At 37.5% G+C, this 22,262-nt stretch overlaps 1 protein-coding gene across 3 annotated transcripts in view; it reads left to right on the forward strand.

Annotated features, from left to right (window-relative positions):
* Positions 1 to 1,154: 1,154 nt before the first annotated feature.
* dipk2ab (divergent protein kinase domain 2Ab) overlaps positions 1,155 to 22,262 on the forward strand; it is a 103,084-nt gene continuing 81,976 nt past the window's right edge. Inside the window, exon 1 of one of the 3 annotated variants that reach the window (XM_039760529.1) lies at positions 1,155 to 1,256. The gene's annotated coding sequence lies outside the window, so the exon portion shown is untranslated. Of the gene's footprint in view, positions 1,257 to 3,146; positions 3,579 to 9,236; positions 9,897 to 22,262 lie in introns of those variants that run through there. The other 2 variants (XM_039760525.1, XM_039760520.1) reach the window with 2 other exon arrangements.

Here is a 22,262-nt window from a genome sequence, read left to right on the forward strand (position 1 = left end):
CTCAGTAGAAAAAGGTTGAGAACCCTTGGCTTAGTAGAGGCACTAAAAGAAAAAAAGTCTAGAAATGTGATCTCATCACATACTGTGCTGCAAATAATTACCTTTACCTGAAGAAGAGGGAAACATTATGGTAATCTCCAGTGGAAACAACACAACTATCCAAAAGCAAAAAGCTATTTTTTTTTTTTAGTCTGATGATAAGAATGATGATGTTGGAGTCCAGGCCCCATCTGATGATCACCTACACAAACCTTACAGCATTACAATGCACCCTGTGTTATGGGGAACAGGAACAGAACAATTAAGGGAAGTGGCTCTTCTGCAAGGATCTTCATTTTGTAAAGAAGTTATGTTTCTATTTCCTACTTCTGAATTCAGATTTTTGCACTGTGTTACCCAGCTTTATTACAGATAGCTAAAAGATATTGTGTACATGTGATTTGCCTTATTCAGTTGACTTCCTATATTGTGGACTTGAAGAATTGTATACTGTAGTAATTACAATTATTTTCCATTTAATGTCCACATTTCATGCTGTGCACTTTGTTCAGACCTTAATAAACAGATTTAAATATCAATAACAATCAAACTACCTATGCCTTATTTGGTTGTGTAAACAGTATAAAGTTACTTATTTTTTTAAGACAAAGATAAACATTTGAAAGAAAGTAAACATAAGCTGCGTTTTGCCCATTTTCTAAATGTAGTGTATTTTGGAAAGAAGGGCAAAACTGTGATTTAGAAATAATTAACAATTATGATTGACTGTACATATTCTAATAGCAAAATATGGGCCTTCGTTTGGAATTTAATAAAATACCTTTAAGTCCCAATTGTCTGTCTTATGGAAGTTTGGTTGCCTTTAATACTGTGTATTGAATTATTTTTGGTGTATTTTAAATTGCATTGATTTATCTCTGTGTATATACCAGAGGTGATGCTACCCAAGGACACCTATAAGAGCTTAAATCCGCTCCCAGTTAGTAGGCATTATTAGTTTGACCACAATCAGTACATTTGTCCAAGGGAATAAAATTAGAGAATATAGTTGTAGGTTTGGCTGATTGAAATGTAAGAGAGACTAGAAGAGGGCTGTAAGCGTTATTTGCAGGTAACCGCCGAGAGAGCTTCACGGACACATCGACGGAGAGCGATGCGAAAAGCAGGCGCCACAACGAGTCCTGTCCGCGATCTGCGCAGATCGAGTCTTCAGAATGTGAGAAGGCTGGCGTCGGAGGACCTAAGGAGTCTGTCAGGTTGGTATGATTCCGTTAGTAGTCAACTGTCTTTGACAAATTGGAGTACTGATGTGAACAGTTTTGTACTGGACTATAAATCAGAAGTACAGATTATACGTTTTATCATATCGTGCACTCAGACACTTAAGGGTGATGTGTTCATAACGCTCATTCCGTGCTTGTACTCTGGTAATAGCTTGTAGTCGAAACTGTTGAAATTCTGTGTATTATAACTATCGACTCACTGATAATAAACTGAGTTTGAAGTAGCGAACGTCAAGCTAAGTTACCCTCCCTTCAAGTCACAGTTCAAAACATGTTTGGATGGATACGTAACTAAACTTGGCGTCTTGTCACTAAAGAATTAAGACTCCGTATTATCAAAAAGAAAGCAGTTGATAAAAGCGTCAAGATTTAACTGCATTTCCAACACTTGTCTGCGACTAAAGGTAGTGCGCCGCACTTTTTTCTCTGTCCTCATGCTGCAGAAAATCTCCATTTAAGAGACCAAAAGCTTCAGAGTATATCAGCTGCATGAAAATCAATTCATGCAAGGAACAACAATCTCAAAAAGGTCTTTTTTATGGGGTCTAACTGTAATTTATTGGCCATTAAGTTAATTAGTTCTGCAGCGGAGATGATCACTTGAAAGTTACAAGGAGATGAAAAAAGGTAAAAATGATAAAGTGCGCTCAGTAGAGGTCTAATGATTTTTTTTAGCCTTAAACGTCTTCGTAAAAAATAAGGGGACAGTAAGTACATTGTGTACATTGTATCATTGTGAAGGATTTAACTTAAAAATAATAATTAAGCAATTCCAAATTTTACTTTTGGTTACTTTAGTGACAGTCTCCAGTACCAGGTACTTATTTAAATAATCATATGTGCAACAAACTTTTTTTTCAATCAAATTCCTTTGATATATTTGTAGAAGTAAACTGAATTTAATTCATTGTGTCATTAGACCTTGCACTGCAGTGAAATTTACTTTTTGTTAATCTGGTAAGGAACATTTACTATTGAAATATACAGTAGACACAAACACCTAGGCAAAGAAATGTAAGTAAATAATACCAATAAATATTATAAATATACAACGCTATAAAAGTAAAAGTAAGTATATTAATAAATACTGGATATAAACATGCAACGGGTATCAGACAGAACATTTTGCTAATGTTTACATGAAGAAAGAAAGAAATAAAGAAAAAAAGAAAAAGAAAGACGTACAAATTATTCCTTCTACCGTCGCTAGGAGTCCCCACATACATCTGAAATCGCTCATTTTCAGAATTCTCGTATTAACGTAGACTTCGGCTCTATTTACCTTCTTCTGGCTTTATTTTAACAGGATCGCCTTGCTCAGCTGACAAAGTCAAGCCTAGTTAACCCCTTAATCAGAAATAGTGAATTATATGTAAGTACAGAATCGGAATAGTTTATAAAAAATATGTAAATATTAATAGTTTTCTATTTGTGTGTCTCGCAAGTATGCAGTACATACACTACAATCATACATACATATAACAGAACACTACACCCACACAAACACTCACAGGGATACGGGGAGAAGGTGCACACCTATTCATCTGACAAAGATAGATAGATAGATAGATAGATAGATAGATAGATAGATAGATAGATAGATAGATAGATAGATAGATAGATAGATAGATAGATAGATAGATAGATAGATAGATAGAGTTTCTGTTTCATTTTTCTCTAATACAGTATGTCAAACATGCATTTTGCTCTTTTTGCAGGTGTTGTGCTTTAAGACCTACAAAAGGTTAAAAAAAGGATCCAGTCTCGGTATCTAGTTACTATTTTAAAATTAACTTGCAGGCTATTGATTGGCTGACATAATATAAAAATCTTCAGGAGAAGTGGCCTTTGAGAGTCTACTGCTGGATAAGGGCCATGATAAAGCTATCTAAATACAGTACTGAAAATAAAACTGGTGTCAATATGGGGCTAAAATAAAGAATTTTTTTATGTCCCCAATTTTCAAGATTACAATAAAAAGAGCATCAATTACTGCAGTTTAAAAGAAGATATAAATAAAAGAAACTGATGTGGTGAATGAATTTCTTTCAGAGAAACTATGGCAGACTGCCCAGTTTTTCTGCTTGGAAGTGGGGATCATTAACTGATTTGTGATTGCTTATTTATTTATTAGGCATCACAAACACTATTCGCAAAACATTTATAAAGAGCTTGAGTGCACACATCTGTGAGACTGCGTCAGTGTCACAATGGAGCAATTTTAATTATGGAAATAGAGCAACTTTCATTCCTTCGTATATGGAAATATGATTATAGGGAACTGAAAAGTAAGAGGTAAGTCTTAAACAGGCATTTGAAAAATATAACAGTATAATAAATGAGTGACAGTATCTGGATTAAAATGTGCATGGCTTCTTCTTAAAATATGTCTAATAGAGAAAAAGCCAGAACCTGTAAAGCACCCACTGCAAAATTGCTAGGAATCTGATTACTGTATTACAGAAGACTGACTCCTTTAAACTTTGAAATACTTTATAAAGAAAGCTATGTTAAGGTTTTAGCTGTGAAATTCATTGTATATGGAATAATGATACTTCAATAAAATTATTTATGTAACATAAGATTAATTAAAAAAATGTTTTGTTATAGTGCTCACTATAAATGCAATTTTAATTTAAAATATTAATGGATTCTTTGATTTGTAAAATATTTTGACATAGAGCTCATTAGATTAATTAATTAATTAATTGCTTTGTAATAGGGCTCACTGTTAAAGGAACTATACATATAATTAAACTGTTTTACTTGTTTTGTAAAGTGCTTTGTTGTAGAGATCATCATGAAAGCAGCTGTATAAAATAATAATAGATTCAATGTCTCAACCTGGTCAGCCCAGCTCAGCATGTTGTTACTGCAACCTTCACCAGCAAAAACAGAACAAACATGATGATGAGAAAAATATCATATTATACTGTATTTTATCATTTTCATTCTTTAAACTATAGGAGGGGGATGGAAATGGACTAAACTATTTGTACACTACATAAACTTAGTGGTTACTACCAGGAGTATATTTTAAAAAATGAATGTTTAATTTGTACGATGGTCTTTTTCAATCCATTCAAGGTACATAGAGAACAGATTAATCAAATTCTAAATTCATGTGTGATATTCAATATAAAGGACATCCAAAGATATATTTAATCTACACTTGTTATCACTATATCTCTCTCTACATAAATATTTACAAATTTCTCCGACTCAAAGAGATAACAGGTGGGCAGAAATTAATATCTGGTTACTCTATTAAACTTGTACTCCTATATTTACATATCATGGAAAAGGGGAGACTTAGGACTGTGTGTAGAATACACATATTAAATATCTAATTCTTAAGACTTTTCTCAGACCATTATTAAAAAACAATCAAACTGCATTGCAGTTGAAGATAAAAGTATGTGCACAATATAAACTTCTTACATAAACACCAAAGAACACTTTACATCAAAGAGGTCAAAACATACAGTCTAAAAAGTGTTTATTTAACCCAAAGGTTGGGTAACACAGGGGGCAGCACAATATATGAAACAATAGAAAACTAAAAGAGAGTTCTGTGGATTTTCTGGGTTGGCTTCCACATGCCCCTCTCTATCAGATGCCCCTTGTTCCTGCAATTCCCCGACAGACTACACCACCCTTTATGATATGAACACAATCTGGTGGATGTGCAAAGCTGCCTACACTTGATGAAGGCTAAAAGGATTATTCATTATGCAGCCATTGAGCAACTGAACATTTATCTGCACCTTCCATGTTTTTATTGTGAATCAGGTATATGATTTTTCTCCAATAGATTTTTTTAATGAGGCATATGGAAATTGCTTTTCAAAATGGAACTCTATGTAGCCTGTTTTCTTCATTGTTTCATAGAACTGGAAAAAATAATTATAGCAAAATATTAGCAAGAGGTCATCTGTAGTGGGTAATTATCCCTAACCAATTTCCAGAAAAACTGTATTTCACTTTAATATCTGTCATTAAATTATAGATTACAAAATTGTACATTCGTACAAACACCGTGTGTGCTTATTGTTTGTCCATCAACTGAAAGTTGTTCACACAGAAGATCAAAAATAGACAGTAGCATGCTGAGATGTCCCCTTAAACTTATGTTGCAACACATAACAAAGGACTTACTGTATGTTGACAGTTAACAACACATGACACATTGTTTATGCCAAGAAACCGGAAAATCTGGTGTTCATGTGAAAGGGAGTGCTAACAGATAGGTGCAAATAAAGAGTGCAGCACATCTCACATTCAGAGCGAGAGAGGGAAAGGAGAGTCTTGTCCTGTTCCCACCCTCATCTTGCAATAAACAGAAAATATTGCACAAATATGAAACGTGTGAGTCATTCCACGAGCAGCCGAATATTTACACAAACCATGTTACTTTTGCCTGCCTGCAAAAATAACTTAAAGCAGACATAGTTGCAGTGGGTTTTTCAGGAGTGCAAAATAAAAACCTGTCCTGTGACACTCATCTCTCAGTCTGCTATCTGACACTTAAGTGAAATTTTATCTGTTTGGTGCCATTAGCCACCGCAGTGTCTCACCAGTCATCTTGTTCTCAAAGTATTTTCTAGAGATGAGTGGTGTTTGCAAGTGAGACCTCATAATGCCTTTCACAGGTAATCACTTCTGCTGTTTAAAGCAAATTTTCATGTTTTTGGGAAAATGTCTATTTTTTGTTTTTGAATCATGGCCAAATACTAGGCTTTTGGGGGAGAGACCACCTTTCAAATAATGAATTATGACTTAGTTTTGCCTTAAAAGATGACTAGGACATGAGGCTAAACATTTACATGGTAAGGCCACAGATTAGGCTACAAATGAACTCCAGTATCACATGTAGATTACTCTGACATTTGACTTTACTCACTGACAAGGTAGTCAGCTTTAACTGCTTTATTAAGTGAACTGCCACTTGGGTCATTAAAGGGAAAGGGGTCACTGCTCTTTGATGAACTGCTGAGATAAGCACATTGTCCTCTTCATACAACAAAATGGAATTCAGCATTTAATTTGTGTCCTCATAACTTACTGTTTACACATCTGAAAGCAGACCAATCATGTATTGATATAAATAATCGCATTTTATAGAAACTGTGTAAATAATGAATGCATATAGAGCAAAAATAAAGAAAATAAGGCATGTTTACTTTTGTAAACATGAATTTGTTTATGAACCTGATATAATTATTTGAAACACATTAATTTATACCTCAAAATGAAACCCACGGGATGCTCAAAAATTAGTTTTCTCATTGTGCATGAACTTGGATCCCAATAAAATGAAGTGGAGTGCTTGATATTTTAACTTGTGATACCAAAAATGGATGATGAAATAGGAGAATAAGCAAGTAAAAATTAATCTAGTATGCCAAACAATATTTTATTAACACTATATTTCATTTCAATGGTACCCCATCAAGGTTTGTTTCCCGCTTTGCACCCATTGCTTTCTGGATAGGTTCTGGCCACTGCAACTATGAACTGGAACATTCAGCTTTGATATAGGGTGGATAAATATGTTCTCTTTCAATTCCTGCTTCGCTCGTTTCTTGTTGGCTGAGAGTATTGTAATATTTATATCCCTGACTGCACTTACTTTACAGATTTATTTCTTAGATGAATTAATTCTTCAATTCTTACCTTTTGTCATCTGTAAACTATAGTGATAACCACATAAGACATATTGATTGACTGTCGATGACTTAAGATGATTTATTAATTCATATGATGCTTATTAAATTGTTTTTTTTTAAATAATACAGGTAATATCAATAATTTTGCTGTCAGTAAGAGTTAACAGTGGATCTGGTTATGTAAGGAAATTAGCTGATAAGAAATAAACAAAATAACAACAGCACTTCTTGTATTATTATTATTGTTATTATTATTACATATATGAATTACATTAAAAGAACTTGATACTATGTTTTGCAAATTTTATGTTATTAACAACTCTTATGTTTCCCTGATTCAATAACAGTGTGTGTGTGTGTGAATGTGTAACTCCATCCAGGGTTGCTTCCTGCATTCTTAAAAAAAATAAAATTAAATAAAAAGGTGTCCAAGTAATTCTTCAGAGCCATGCCATAGAGGAACCATTTTATGTTCCCAAAAAATTACCCACATTACGTTTTCAGAAAGAATCTCTTTTAGCCACAAATTGATGACAACAGATTTGTAAAATCCCAAAGGAATCCTGATTTTTAAAAGACTCTTGCAGCATTCAATAACACAAGCACAGTCCATGTTTTCTTGATCTGTTGCATCCTGTTAGGTAGCCTACTATATATTAAAGATTTCTGTCCACAAATTACCAGCCTTTTTAGAGACCTAAGAAACTATTTCATATACAAAAAAACATTCCCAGAAGGAAATGCATCTTTGTCAAGTAATGATTCAACAAGGAACCACATAACCCAGTAAACTGCCATTGCAGAACCTTTTTTTAGGAGTGTATGCTGCAGTGGGAAGATCAACTATGAAACTAATGAATCTTAAGCTTCATGGATCCTAATCCTGGAGGGGACCCAGAAGTGACTTTGTTTCACATTGCTTACAAATTTTGGCTGTCTACTATATGATAATGGGGTTTTAAAACCCCTACATGTAATGGTTAAATTAAAAACAATTCTGGTGATATGTTTCAGAGCAACCCACACTGAAGAAGATAACAGTGGTTACTCAGACCTCGATGCTGTTTGCGATTGGGCCCTCGTAACAGTTCAAGCTTCAGGGCCTCATAAATGTTGGTCAGTCACTGGTGTGTTGTACTCAAATCTGCCAGGAAAGACTTTGACTTCCTGTGACCCTGAACTAGAATAAGCTGGTTTGAAAATAGAGAGATGGATGGCCCTCTTGTATTGTTGGTGACTAAGAATTGCATTGCTCTGAGTTAATGAAGAAGTATGAACGATGGCACTCTATGATGGACTAGTAACCTATCTATAAAGGATTCTTTTTTTGTATTTTTCATGTTAACCTCAATACTATAATGTAACACTTAGGTCTAAAAGAAAAGAATGTCTGTTTACATTTGTAATTGCCCTCCTAGGCTTTAACATTAATGTAGGGTTGGGCTCCAGCATTTACTCACATAACTGGAATAACCTGGCAAAATTAAGATACGAAAATAACTGAAGAAGGGGTAGTTTTTCAATGGTATAGAAATAAACACATAATATCAATAATAAGGAAAAGTGTTGGTGTAGCGTTTAGTGTTGTTGTCTCAAAAATCTGGAAGTCTCAGTTAAATTTGCATATTTTGCTTACAAAAGTGTAAACTTTCCTTGGATCCTTATTTCCTGCCTGGTCCTGCAGGATATGTGCATTACATTGCCGTTGTATGATTGTACACTGCAACAGACAGATGTCATCCAGTTTACCTTTCTTTGGAAAAAAATTAAACTAAATTTTGATTAAATAATATAATAATAACAATAATAATAATAATATCCATCCACTTAAAATATTGAAATATTTATAATAGGTAATTCTGAAAAATATATGTGCATTTTGGATTTATCCGAAAGCAGATTTCCTTGGAATGAATTAGCCTAACTCCAGTCAGAGTTTCCTCAGCTCAAAGCACAGTTTAGATGCATATCTAGTGTTAAAGAAATAGTTTTGCCTCGCGCTGCTTTTTCCTTTTTTTTCTTTTCTTTTCTTTTGGGGCTCAAGGGAGTCGTTTTTATGCTTGCGTGCGCTGGTCATATTAACTTCACGGACATTAAAAGAAAATCTCGATGAGGTATTGCAAAGAGGGTTAATCCTTAAGAAGCTTTTCAGAGGCAGCTTCGCCACCAATAGCAAGCCAATTTAATAGAGTAGGGCGGAGTCCCGTTCCTAGCGACGGACTAAGAAAAAAATATCACTTGGCAACCAAAGGCACCAATAACGTAAAGCAACCGCGTGTGTCGCAAAGTCTAATCCTATACTGTTGAAAAAGTCAGACTCGGATCCATTGTGGTGCTTGAGAGCCGGAGTATGGTATGGTCGGAGAGGGATAAGGAATTGAAGCAACGTATAAATGCTCAGTCTGCAAAGGGAGCCGAACCTAAAATAGTAAAACAGAAACTTTAACGAGAAAGGACATACGATAAATAAATTATCCGGACATAGTCAAGAAAAAGAGGGGCAGTGCGTTGACTGGAAGGACGCGACAACAGCGGCGGTGGGTTTAGCGGAGCGGCGCGGAGAAATGCTCTTGTCAGAAATGATGCCCACATACATGATTCCTGCTTATTTATTGTTTTCATGCAACATTCGAAGATCGGATTCAGTTTTGTGACTCTCTTGTGTTTTCACGTCGTGAGTATACTGGATACAGAACTACGACCACCCCCCCTGCCCCTTGCCCCTCAACCCAGCCCCCAATTCTAAGTTGTACGAAATAAGAGGAGCCAAATCGAAGAACGGACTGTTCGTGCATCAAGTCCGAGGAGGCAACTGGCATGGATAATTCATGTACACAAAAACTAAAGTGAAAAGGGAATTAAAAAAGCCTTCCAGAGACGGTTATGCGAGGGTATCTCCGAGGGGAGAGACCGTTCCAGAAGGCAACTTCATGAGTTGTGAAAGGTATTTCGTGCTTTTTTATGTTTTATTATACCCCCAATATATACCGGGTCCTGCAATGTATTAGAGAAATGATAAAAAATAAGTTATCGTACAAACAGACACAGTAATTAAATGGAAGGTGCAGGCAACCGTTGATATGTGTGAATGACTCTCGCACCCGCTGCACCGCTCAGCTGCACGCTTGCCTGGGGCGAGGGCAATAACCAAGCAAAATTAGGTCGCTGTAAGTAGTGCAGTTTTTGTTCACGGACTTGTCCACTAGTTCCTGTAAAGATTTAGAAAGATGAAAAAAAAGTGAAGGGGAAGTTTATGATCGGTCGCATTTAAAAAGGGTTCCGACCGGCGAGATTTTAACTTTGTTTAACCTCCTTTCACAGAGCATGTAAGGTGATATCCTACATGACTTGTTTTTTTTTTACCTGAATCAAGTATCTTTGTTTCCCACATAGTTAAAGTAATTAGGCATTGACAAAAGAATGGTTTATGTAGCGACTTTTAAAGTTTTATCGCTTGTGTTTATCATTAAAAATCGTACACTTATCCTGCAAAACTACATTTGGTACTAATACAGTACAGATGAAGACGCTGCTGGCTGTGTTTTCACAGGTGACACATTTCCTTTGCTGCTTTTGTTGCGTTTTTATGGATAGTGATCGTATTGTATTTGACTAGTCTTGAACTTAAATGTTAGCTATTTTATCAAGTATTGTGTGGCGACGAGCAGCATGAAAAGATTAACTTTCAGCTGACACTACTATAGTTCGTTTCCTCATTTATCTAACATATCCTCCTTGTTAACGGTTATCCAATATTTCTTACGTCCATCATCCTTTTCCATATCCTTATGTTTGTACTGGTTTGTTCCTGACTCTGTGACACTTAATGCGCATTTTATTTTTTGTCCAACATGCTATCGCTGCATGCACATTCTTTCCGAACTTTGTCAAAGTAGATTCTCTTTAGTCGGCAAAAACCGTGCCGAAGCAGATCGACTGAAAGTAGATACCCGATGGTCTGCATCGTTTAACAGTTGATTGTTTAGTGAGTGCAAAAATCGGAAGGTGCCGCCTTTTGTTAATTGTAAAACGCTGGTTTTAAAGGCGCACACGTTTGAAAGACGACGTGACTTTGTGTTCATTGCACATCCAGTTTTATGGGGGGGATAATTCAACATTAATTTGAAATTATACATCGGCGAAGTTTTCTTTTCGGAGCAGGATGTTTTGGTTTTACTTTGCTGGTCAGTGTGAGGCAGGGAACAAACAGATCAGATCAAAGCCCACATTTGTCATTTAAGCATATAATAGTGATGGGAATTTGATTTAAAATGAAGACATTACTTGATCCCTCTAAACAACAAAGTTTTTACAGTGGAGATCGCGAAGAACAGGGAAGCCATTCATATTCAGTGAGCAGATGAAAGAAAGAAATGTTTTTACTTGGCACTTAACCAGGATAATTAGTCACTTGTAAGCAGCTCTTTACTCGTATGTTCAACAGTGTACTTTTAAATGCATTTTTTTTACTCCTCAGCATTAGAGATATTTTTGGTTGTTTTACAATGTGACATGTGCTGATGTTGCTGTTTTTAATTTAGGCTGTTGACTTTAACAGAATTTAAATACAAAGCACAATTTGGTCAAAATTAAAGGTATGTTGTAAATGGTTTGTTACTAGCCTAAAGTAATTATTATGGTTGACACTGCTCCAGAGCATTGTAGATTGCCTTTTCAACTAATGAGTTATTATTATTATTATTTATTTTATTACTAATTATTAACATTATAACGTGTGCATTTGTTGAAGTTTTGTTGTGTTTCAGCCAGGTTTATCTTGAAGAAGTGGTGCAAATTACAACTGGACAAATTTGTTAATTGATAAACACATGAACTTTTGTCTGATAATAAGTAAATGTTACTGTGAAGTCTCTATTTTTTCAAACTTGTGGAATATAATTTTATTTTGGTAAATTACATGCTCCTTCCTGAGAAGTTTGTTTACATAAATTTAATGAACCATGCTGATAGTTCTGATGTTCAGAGTTTCATATATTGTAGGAAATATTTCTTCATTAGTTGTTTGAGTGTGCAGTACGGATAACGAATAAACTTTGTGTAGTGCATTTTCAACTGAGGTTTGCTAGGAAAGCCAAAGGAAGAAGTAAAGCTCAAGTTTGTGTGACATTCATTATAATGGGCTCTAGTCTCTGTCATGGTTATTTATCAGTATGCTTAAAAATAGAGTTGTAATTTAGTAGTAGAAAATTCCCTTTTAGTAATGAGGACATTTGTCAATATTTGAATGCTACAGAGAAAGGTTTGGCTTTCAGTTTGCATTTTAATATTGAGATGGAAGAGCATCAGAGCCTTGCCGGTACCAGATAGCTACATGGGTGTACCTTTTTAGCTAGCTCATGGCTTTTATAGGTTGCAGAGGTTTTGTTAAACTTTATCCTATTTTGTAAGCTGTAGTTTTTTTCCCCCCCTCACTTCTAAGCCTGTTTTTGACCACATTTATTCCAATAAAAAGGTTAACATTGATTTGTGCACCTTTATAAGAAAAAATGACAGTGCAACCCTTTGCAAGAAAATGTTGAGTAGGCTTTGTTAAATAGTTTCCATGGAGCCTTGTAAAAAAAAGATTTCACATAAACCTGAAACATCATGTGGTCTTTGTGTCACAAACTTGGAACTAGTCTTTCAGAGGAGTAGTTTATAATACACATTTGACATCTTTGACTAGCATTGTGTCAGCATAGCCATGCAGCATTCTCTTAATAGATTTGTTTAAATAAATTTCTTATTTACTCAGAGAACACATTTTTGGGTAATATCTGATAAGCTTTTCTAAACATCTTGGAAGATTCGTAAAAAAAAAAAAAAAGCAAACTCTTGCTGTAAACTGGCTAAGCATAAAGGCTTGAAAGTCATTATTGATTTTTTTTTTCTGTCTCTGTAGTGTGGCGGCAGCTGGTACAGGTTTTTATGGACTGTACTTGCAGAGAAATTGAATGAATTTGACATGGTTTTCTTTGGCAACGCCGTTCTGTCACTCATCAGCAGCAAACTTAATTATAGCAGGTTCATATTATTGGATGTGATTGTATGCTGCTTATCCTGTGAAAGAATTGATCTCTCTTTTATTCTTTTGGTTACAAAGTGAATACATTTGACAGCTGAGACCATGAGCTTAATTTAATATTTAAAAATGGCTGTTTTACTGTTCCAATCTAATTCTAAAAATGTGCCCTTTCTTAGTTGTTTTTGATCAGCTCCAAAATTTGAGCTAAATGCTTTTTAGCCAAGAGGTTGCTGCAGTTGCAGTTCAGTGATAACCTTGGTGAATGGTTTTCCAGTTATGCTTATCTGCTGATACAGCCCTGCACTGTCAGCCAGAGCTCAGCGAATTATTTAAATGTGATAAATGTTGGTGTGCAGCAGTTTTTATGGTAGGCATTTTTGGAAAGCTAGGTGGCGTTCTTTTGTGATCATTGGACAGGTTCTTTAGGATATCGTTTTTAGAACTGAGTGTCTGAATCAAATGATTAGAGAGGCAGTTTACAACTTGTAGTGTATATTTATTTAGGGTTGTAGGATTGCTGACTTGGAGAGCTTCCTCGTTGATATTGCACTAAAACAAATCCATTACTTTGTCAATAACCCTATCTATATTTTATCTTTTTTTTTTTTTTTTTTTCCATGATTGCTAATGTTTTATTTAGTTAGATCTGATCCTTTGCTAGGCTGTATTCTGCACCAAGTGAACATTAAACTGTATTTTAGTTTTACTTTAACAAAAAAAAAACTACATATCAGATCCTAGTGGGTGCAAACATTAGCACAACTGCTAGCGTTTGCCCGAAATAAAATCAGGTGTGGTATTATTTTCATGCTGCTTATTTTAAAATTGCTTTCATATTCTTTTTACATTTGAAAAACTGTTGTAAATAAAAGTTATTTTATACATGCAGGTTGCATGAGTATATGGACATAAATTTGTAACTAATGAAAATACATCTAACATGCAGTCATGTTTTTGAAATCGTCTTTAAAAAATGCTTCCTTATTTTTGGGAAGAAGCATCTCCCCTTCAACAAATGCATACTTGCAGAAACCAAGGCAACTCTTCCTTTGCATTTGTTTTGTTTTTTTTTTAACTAGTTTGACTTTTTAAAAGTGAAACATCATTTAAGACTTGTAGTCTGTTACTGAACAGTGGACACTATGGAACTTTTTTTTTATTAATTACATAAATATATGTATACTAGGCTGACCCGCCTTTTAAGGCGACCGACTTTTAAGTTGACCACTTCTTAAGGCAATTCAATATGTAGATAAATTTGATATTTTATACAAACTCATTAATTTGGTTATATTGCATTTGAGCGGTATTACTTTAATACTCATAGTTTCTGTTATTTTTATGATGAAATTGAAACTTTTTTTCTATATTGAGGTCGCCCTTTTGAATCCCCCTGATATTTACTACGCGATGAGGCATTTGTACTCCATCAACATTAATTATTTCCAGAGACATAATTTTGTGTATTTTTCCAGCGCATTGCGCACAAAAGCAAGGGAACGATGAGAGCACCAGAACTCTGCTCACATCATGTCGCTTCGTGCTGCAAGTAGTAAGTCTGTGATAAGCGGATTACCGCTACGTTTTCCACTCACGGGACGGAAGGACAATCCCGACCGATTTTATTTAGTAAGAAAGAAGATATCGCACAGTCTGTAGTAGAAAATCATCTTTTACCTGGAAAAACGAAACTACAAATCCCATCGTGCATTCCAAAATGGACGGGGCGTGTGTGAAACTCCGCGCCTGCGTAGCACTCACGGGACGGATGGACAATCCCGACCGCTTTTATATAGAAGGATGTATCTTGTGGCGAGTCGCTGGGGCTGAGACCCGGCCGGGACGCCTGGAAGGACTGGAAGGTGGCATATACGTCCTCCGGGCCACGAGGGGGGCAACCGCCCTGGATCAGAGGAGGACCACGGGAGAAGAACAAGGAGGCTTACGCCTATTGGGATCCATGACCACCGCCAGGGGGCGCTTCGAGTCTCAGAGGGCCTGGGACTGATGTACTTCTGCCACACCCGGGAAGATGGAGGTGGATCCCTCCAGGGACGCCCAGAGTGCTTCCGGTGCTCTTCTGCCACACCAGAAAGTGACATCGGAGGGAGCACCTGGAGCACATCTGGGTGAGAATAAAAGGGCCCACCTTCCTACAGTCTGGGAGCTGGAGTCGGGAGTGAGAGCGGGACAAGGCTCCCGTGGAGAGAGGAAAAGGCGGCCCAGGGACAGTGAGAGAAAGGCCCAGGAGAAAGGTGATTGGGGCAGGAAGCACAGTGTGGTGTGCGGGACTGAGTTGTGTGTATTGAGAAGAAAATAAACAAGACTTTTGTAAAGATGCGGTGTTTGTCTGATGGTGTCCAGGCAAGTCTCACAATCTATATTACTAAATGAAGGTTTTATATATGCACAGATGCCAGACGCAAGCCGTGCACTATACAAACGGCGCACAAACGCGAACATGCACAATACAGCCACTGCCCGAACGCGCACGCGCACACCACCGCATATACAACCTTCGTTTCGTGCACAATACAACTGCCACCTGAATGTGAACGCGCATACCACCGCATATACAACCTCCGTTTAGTAATGTAGATCTCCAAGCCAGGATCCACCGCCATGGTCACTTCAGCACACTATTACGCCGCCGTCACCATCAGGGAACTAGGTGGTGCCAAAAGTGCATGCGCACAGCGCCTCAGCGCCCCAGAGTCAAACCCAGCAGCTTCCCAGAGTCAGTAGGTGGCGCCGAAACAAAACAACACAACCTGTAAAGTAAACTTGAGGTAAAGCGTGCACGCCAGCAAGTTGCCACGGTGACATATTTAAACTTGAGGTAGTAGTGACTACTGACAGTGCCAGCAGTCAGCTACTCTACAGTGCCAGCAGTCAGTGTTCACTAATCCACTGTTCCAGCAGTCAGTGTGGCAGCTGTCAGTGTGCCTTATTTGAATCACATTAGGGTAATTCAGTGTTAAAAGTAAGTTCGATTATGATTCCTAACAGCAAACGACTTCTAGCTAACAACACAGTCACAGAAAAACAAAAACGAGACCGCATGGCTAAAAACAATGAACGAAGGCGCCTACGATGTGCTTCTGAAACAACAGAAGCAAAGGAGTCAGCTCCAAAAAGTAAGAGCTCCGGTATTGGATAGGCGTGCAAACGAGACAACAGAACAATGAGAGAGAAGTGTTTGGAAGGCTTGCGCAATTGTTCATCACATAGAATATCAGAGGAAACTCCAAGGACAAACCATGGACAAAGTAGGGATTTACCTATCTGAGCCTGTATTTGGACATGGACAACTTTATGTTGCCTTTTCAAGAGTCCTGAGTTTGTGTGACTTTGAAGTGAAGGTTTTAACTACTCCATACCAGGCAGAGTTGATTCAAGGCCAGGAAACCTTTAACAAAAATGTTGTTTATAAGGAAATTTTTGATTAACTATTTTGAATTTACCATTATATGAATTTTGTTTCCAATTTACTTCATTTAAACCTTTTAACTCTGATATTTTTGTACTTATGAGTGCAGCAACTCAAAGACATTTTGGACTTAAATGATATAACAATTAAATTTCAATTTTAGTTTTAATAAATTGGTTAATTTAAGTAAAAATATATTTATTTAATTAAATGAAAACTTTCCCAGGAAGCTCCCACCCTCCATGATTATTCATCCCTCCAAAGATCGGAGGGAGCAGAAAGTGATTGTCATTCCTGGATTTGCGATTCTTTACAGAATCGGGGGTTTATTGGTTTATATATAATATACATTTTTTTGAACAGTTATATATTTTTTGCTTTGAGGGATAACTTGCCATTGTGAGATTTGAGTCTGAAGGTCAGTCAGTCATTTTACAACCTGCTATATCCTAACACAGGGTCACGGTGGTCTGCTGGAGCCAATCCCAGCCAACATATGTTGCAAGGCAGGAACAAATCCCGGGCAGGGCGCCAGCACACCGCAAGAGTATGAAAGTGGTTTAGAATACATGATTTAAATTTTACAAATTTTTCATTACCGCAATTTTGAGAAAATAGAAGTTTATTGATGTGTAAGATGTGTGCTTGTATTGCATCACTGCTCAAATTATATAGATTTCTAAGTAGACTGAGACTAGGACTTTGATACCTGGTGTTACCAAACTGATTTGAAAATATAATAGTTGTGTTAGCCACAGTTAAATGTGTCAACTAAATAGATATTCCAAATTTAGTAGTTAAGAATATATTTGTTTTATAAAACAAGCAACACTATTTCTTTGTGAAATATATATATTTTCTTATATTCTCCATCCTTTCTATAGTTGCCAACAAGAAAAGCACTGATTACAAAGGTTGTGTTTATAATACAGTGGAACCTCGGGTCACATTTTTTTCATAATTTGTTCCAGAACTCTGGTCGTAACTCGATTTGGTCGTGACCCGAAGTAATTTCCCTCATAGGATTGTCTGTAAATACAATTAATCCATTCCAGACTGTACGAACTGTATGTAAGTATTTTTAAGCACAAAAATAGTTAATTATACCATAGAATGCACAGTGTAATAATAGTAAACTAAATGTAAAAACATTGAATAACACTGAGACAAACACCCAGGCTTCCTGCTCAGCAGCTTGCTCGCTCTCAGCTGCACGCGCTCTCTCTCTCTCTCTGGCGCTCGCTCACTTTCTCTCTCCTGCACCGGCTTTCTCCTGCTACATCCTGCCTTCTCCTGCAACCTCCCGTTCTTTCCTGTTCTCTTCTTTTTCCCTTTAGCCGACTCGCGCTTCTATTTATGAAGAGGCGTGGTAGTCATTGCAATCAGCAGCTCCTGGGAACAATTACGGATGTGGACCGCTTCTCACCTGTGCACTTAGGTGAGAAACGCCCACATCACGAACTCCTCAGGAACCTCTTCAGCCATACACCACCATGCCCCCTCTCTAAGCCGCTGAGTAGGGTGATTATTTATTAAAAGTAGCCGTTTTGACAGGAGCTGTGGACCCACTATAACACAGGAGGAAACTGGGTTGAGAGGAGGTTACAGTTTTGAGGGAGTCAGTCTGTGTGATGCACCGAGAACAATGTACAGTACAGGGAGAGACTGAACACGTGCAGAAATCATCGGCGTGTACGAACCGGAAGGGAAACTGGCTTGTTTGTCAAACGAGTGTGTGGTCATGAACAGATGCAAAAGTTTGGCGAAATTTTTGGTCGTAACACCGGCTGTTACAGACTCCAATCAAATGTATGTTTTTATTCTATAATAGTAACAATAAAAGCAGCTCTGTACTCAATACAGTAATTCTGGGAAGCGGCCAGAATCGAACCCACGACGTCTAGATTATGAGTCAGCAGTTCTTACCGCTGACCACCCAAGTGGTCAAGTCAGCATCGTACCCTAACCCGATTTCTTTTTCTTTGGATAAAAGCGCACCTGTTTTGTTATACGTGTACCTTTTTGTGAAAGTGTTCATTTGATATTTGGACTTCAGTCTTCACAGATTATATGCTTCATGTCATAATTGTGTCGTTAGTACTGTAACATGGAAAAAGTTTCTGTTTTAGTTATGTGTTCAACATTTCTCGCATTTCCTGTCATCCTGCGTTTACATAGATCGTTGTAGACACGAAACACACATGAAATGCTTGTATTCCAAATAATATAAACTGCTCAAAAAAATTAAATGAACATTTTGAAAACACATCAAATCTCAATTGTGAAAAAAATCATGCTGGATATCTATACTGATATGGACTGGGTAATGTGTTAGGAATGAAAGAATGCCACATCGTTTGATGGAAATGAAAGTTACCAGCCTACAGAGGGCTGAATTCAAAGACACCTCAAAAATCAAAGTGAAAAAATGATGCGGCAGGCTTATCCATTTTGCCAAAATTTAATTTCAGCAACTCAGAATTGTATCAGTAGTTTGTATGGCCCCCACATGTTTGTATGCATGTCTGACAACGTCGGGGCATGCTCCTAATGAGACAGATGGTTTCCAGGGGGATCTCCTCCTAGATCTGGACCAGGGCATCACTGAGCTCCTGGACAGTCTGAGGTGCAACCTGGTGGCGTCTAAAATATAATGCACTGGAGGTGTTCTATTGGATTTAGGTCAGGTGAGCCTTTGGGCCAGTCAGTGGTATCAATTCCTTCAACCTCCAGGAACTGCCTACATACCCTCACCACATGAGGCCGGGCTTTGTCGTGCACCAGGAGGAACCCAGGACCCACTGCACCAGCATAGGATCTGACAATGGGTCCAAGGATTTCATCCTGACACCTAATGGCAGTCAAGGTGCCATCCTCTAGCCTGTAGAGGTCTGTGCATCCCTCCATGGATATGCCTCCCCAGACCATCACTGACCCACCACCAAACTGGTCATGCTGAGCGATGTTATTGGCAGCATAACGTTCTCCACGGCTTCTCCAGACCCTTTCACGTCTGTCACGTGCTCAGGGTAAGCCCGCTCTTATCTGTGAAAAGCACAAGGCGCCAGTGGTGGACCTGCCAATTCTGGTATTCTATGGCAAATGCCAATCGAGCTCCATAGTTCCGGGCAGTAAACACAGGGCCCACAGGACATCGGGTCCTCAGGCCACCCTCATGAAGTCTGTTTATAATTGTTTGGTCGGAGACATTCACTCCAATGGCCTGCTGGAGGTAATTTTGTAGGGCTATGGCAGTGCTCATCCTGTTCCTCCTTGCCCAAAGGAGCAGATACTGGTCATGCTGATGGGTTAAGGACCGTCTACTGCCCTGTCCATCTCTCCTAGAGTAACTGCCTGTCTCCTGGAATCTCCTCCATGCCCTTGAGACTGTGCTGGGAGACACGGCAAACCTTCTGGCAATGGCACGTATTGATATGCCATCCTGGAAAGTTGGACTACCTGTGCAACCTCTGTAGGGCCCAGGTATCGCCTCATGCTGCCAGTAATGACACTGACCATAGCCAAATACAAAACTAGTGAAAAAAACAGAAAAGATGAGGAGGGAAAAATGTTAGTGGCCTCCACCTGTTAAGACAACCCCATCCCAAACAGAAATGGTTTATTGTTGCCCCTCTAGTGTACCTGTTGTTAATTTCATTAACACCAAAGCAGTTGAAACTGATTAACAACCTCCTCTGCTACTTAACTGACTAGATCAATGTCCCAGAAGTTCCATTGACTTGATGCTATACTCTGATTAGCAGAGCAGTTTATTATTTACCCTATACAACTCCAGGCACCTCACACCCAAATGAAGATGACTTGATGTGGGAGAATTAACCGGAATTTTTTTTTTTTTTAAAAAAGTGCAAATATGACTGGAGTGCCAATAGAATAGTGACATCACATATGAACAAAACCGATTTGGCCAGTGATGTAAAATGTAAGGCGGAGTACACTTATAGTAGACATCAGTGTTCTCCCCAGAAATTTTTTCCAGCCGGATGGGGAAATTTGGTGGTGGGGAAAATTAAATGTGCACTATTTTTATTTGTTAATTATTATTAATTATTTTCTAATGCTCAATATGACTTCTTTTTTTAAGGTTTGACACTTATGCCAGAATATTTTTATAAAATTTTAGAAGTATCAAACTCGGGATCCGGCAACCCTAACAAAAATTTTAAATCACAATTGTTATGACAAACCAAGAGGTACAAGTATTGTCGCTGTCAGGAAGAAAAGTGAAAACAATGAAAAAAGTATAGAAAATCTAATGAAGAAAAATTTAAAAATATTATTCAAAGCCAACTTGCATATGCAGAAGGTGTCTTCAGTTAAATATTTATTCTTCTTTTCTTCCTAGAATCCCAGTTGTCTGCAGCTTTCCCATAATCAAAGTCTCCAGGATCTGGGCATTTCAAGGAGATCAGCATGAGAATATTTAGCATGCTTTGATTCATGCGATTTCTCAAACATGTCTTGATCCTTTTAAGGGCAGAAAACCCCCTTTCACATTCAGCTGTGCTCACCGGGATCACTAGCCCAATATTAGTTAGTCTGGCTAAATTGTTAAGTCTTTGTATGATTGACTTCTGATCATTTTTGACACAACTGTCCATTCTTGCCTGCTGCTTTCAAATTTTAATATTGGAGGGCTACCACTTTGGAGTAATGATTGAAAAGAATTTCAGCAGCCTTACTTGAATCGTGAGTTTCTGCATTGAAAACTTGTGAAAAGCTGGAAATAATTGGCATGTAAGGGAATCTTGCATCTAGAGGCTTGACAACTGTCTCTAGGTATTTATCATATATTACAGTTTTGAATGACATTACATCACTCTGTGTATAAACAATGCAGAGATTTGACCATTCCTCTGCCAAATAATGATGAAGGCTTTGAAAAGATCTCCCAGGAGTGTCTTTCAACTCCATGATGGACAATTTTGTGGGGAGCAAAATTGGCTCAATTTCGGTAAGATTGACATCTTGCCTTTGCCAAGCCTTAAATAAGTTGGCTAGCAAAGGTAATACGTCTGAAAGCATCATCAGCGAGGAAACAAAATTATATGTTTTAATACATCTGCTTAATCCTTCAGCTGTAATGTCATTTGTTCAGTGGCTTCAGCTATGACACTCCTCATACACTGTTGTGGTGACTGTACTGCAGAGTCATGAGACAGCCATCTAGTGTCACTGGCCATTTTCAGCTCAATCTGGGGAATGTTCAGTGTATTTTAGATTTCTGTTAAACCAGACATACTAGCTGAAGAGTTTTGGAAGAAATAGAACAGCTGCCTTAAGATGTCATTCAGTTTTGTTAAATAAGGTACGGCATCTGCTGCTTGGGCACTTGCAAGGGCCAATCGGTGGTTTACACAGTGGCAGTTGACCAAGAGTCCAGCTGTTTTATCTCTAAGCAGTTTTGCCACACCTTTCTGTTTCCCAATCATAACAGCCGCTCCATCTGACCCTAGTCTAACCAGATTAGCAGTTTTCAAGCCTAGAGTGTCCATAATCTCACTCAGTGTGTTGGTTATAGTCTCCACTTTGCCGTCAATCATATTGCAGGTTGATACAAAACTAACTCTGACCTCTTTAGTGACCTGGCAAACATATTTAATGTAAATAATGAATTGTTTTACATCTGAGATATCTGTTGTTTCATCACACAGAATACTAAAAAACTTTTATTTGTGTATATTTTCAGTATATTAGATTTTATTTCTGATGCTAAGACATCCAGCAGCTCTTGCATTATTCTTTTAGAGGTGTAATGTGCATTTTTACCAACATTGAGATGTTGTTAAAAGGAACAACCTATTTTTTTTACAGTGTTCCAACAGCTTTTCAAA

Source organism: Polypterus senegalus, chromosome 1, assembly GCF_016835505.1.
Source record: "Polypterus senegalus isolate Bchr_013 chromosome 1, ASM1683550v1, whole genome shotgun sequence".
In the NCBI taxonomy this organism is placed as follows: domain Eukaryota; kingdom Metazoa; phylum Chordata; class Cladistia; order Polypteriformes; family Polypteridae; genus Polypterus; species Polypterus senegalus.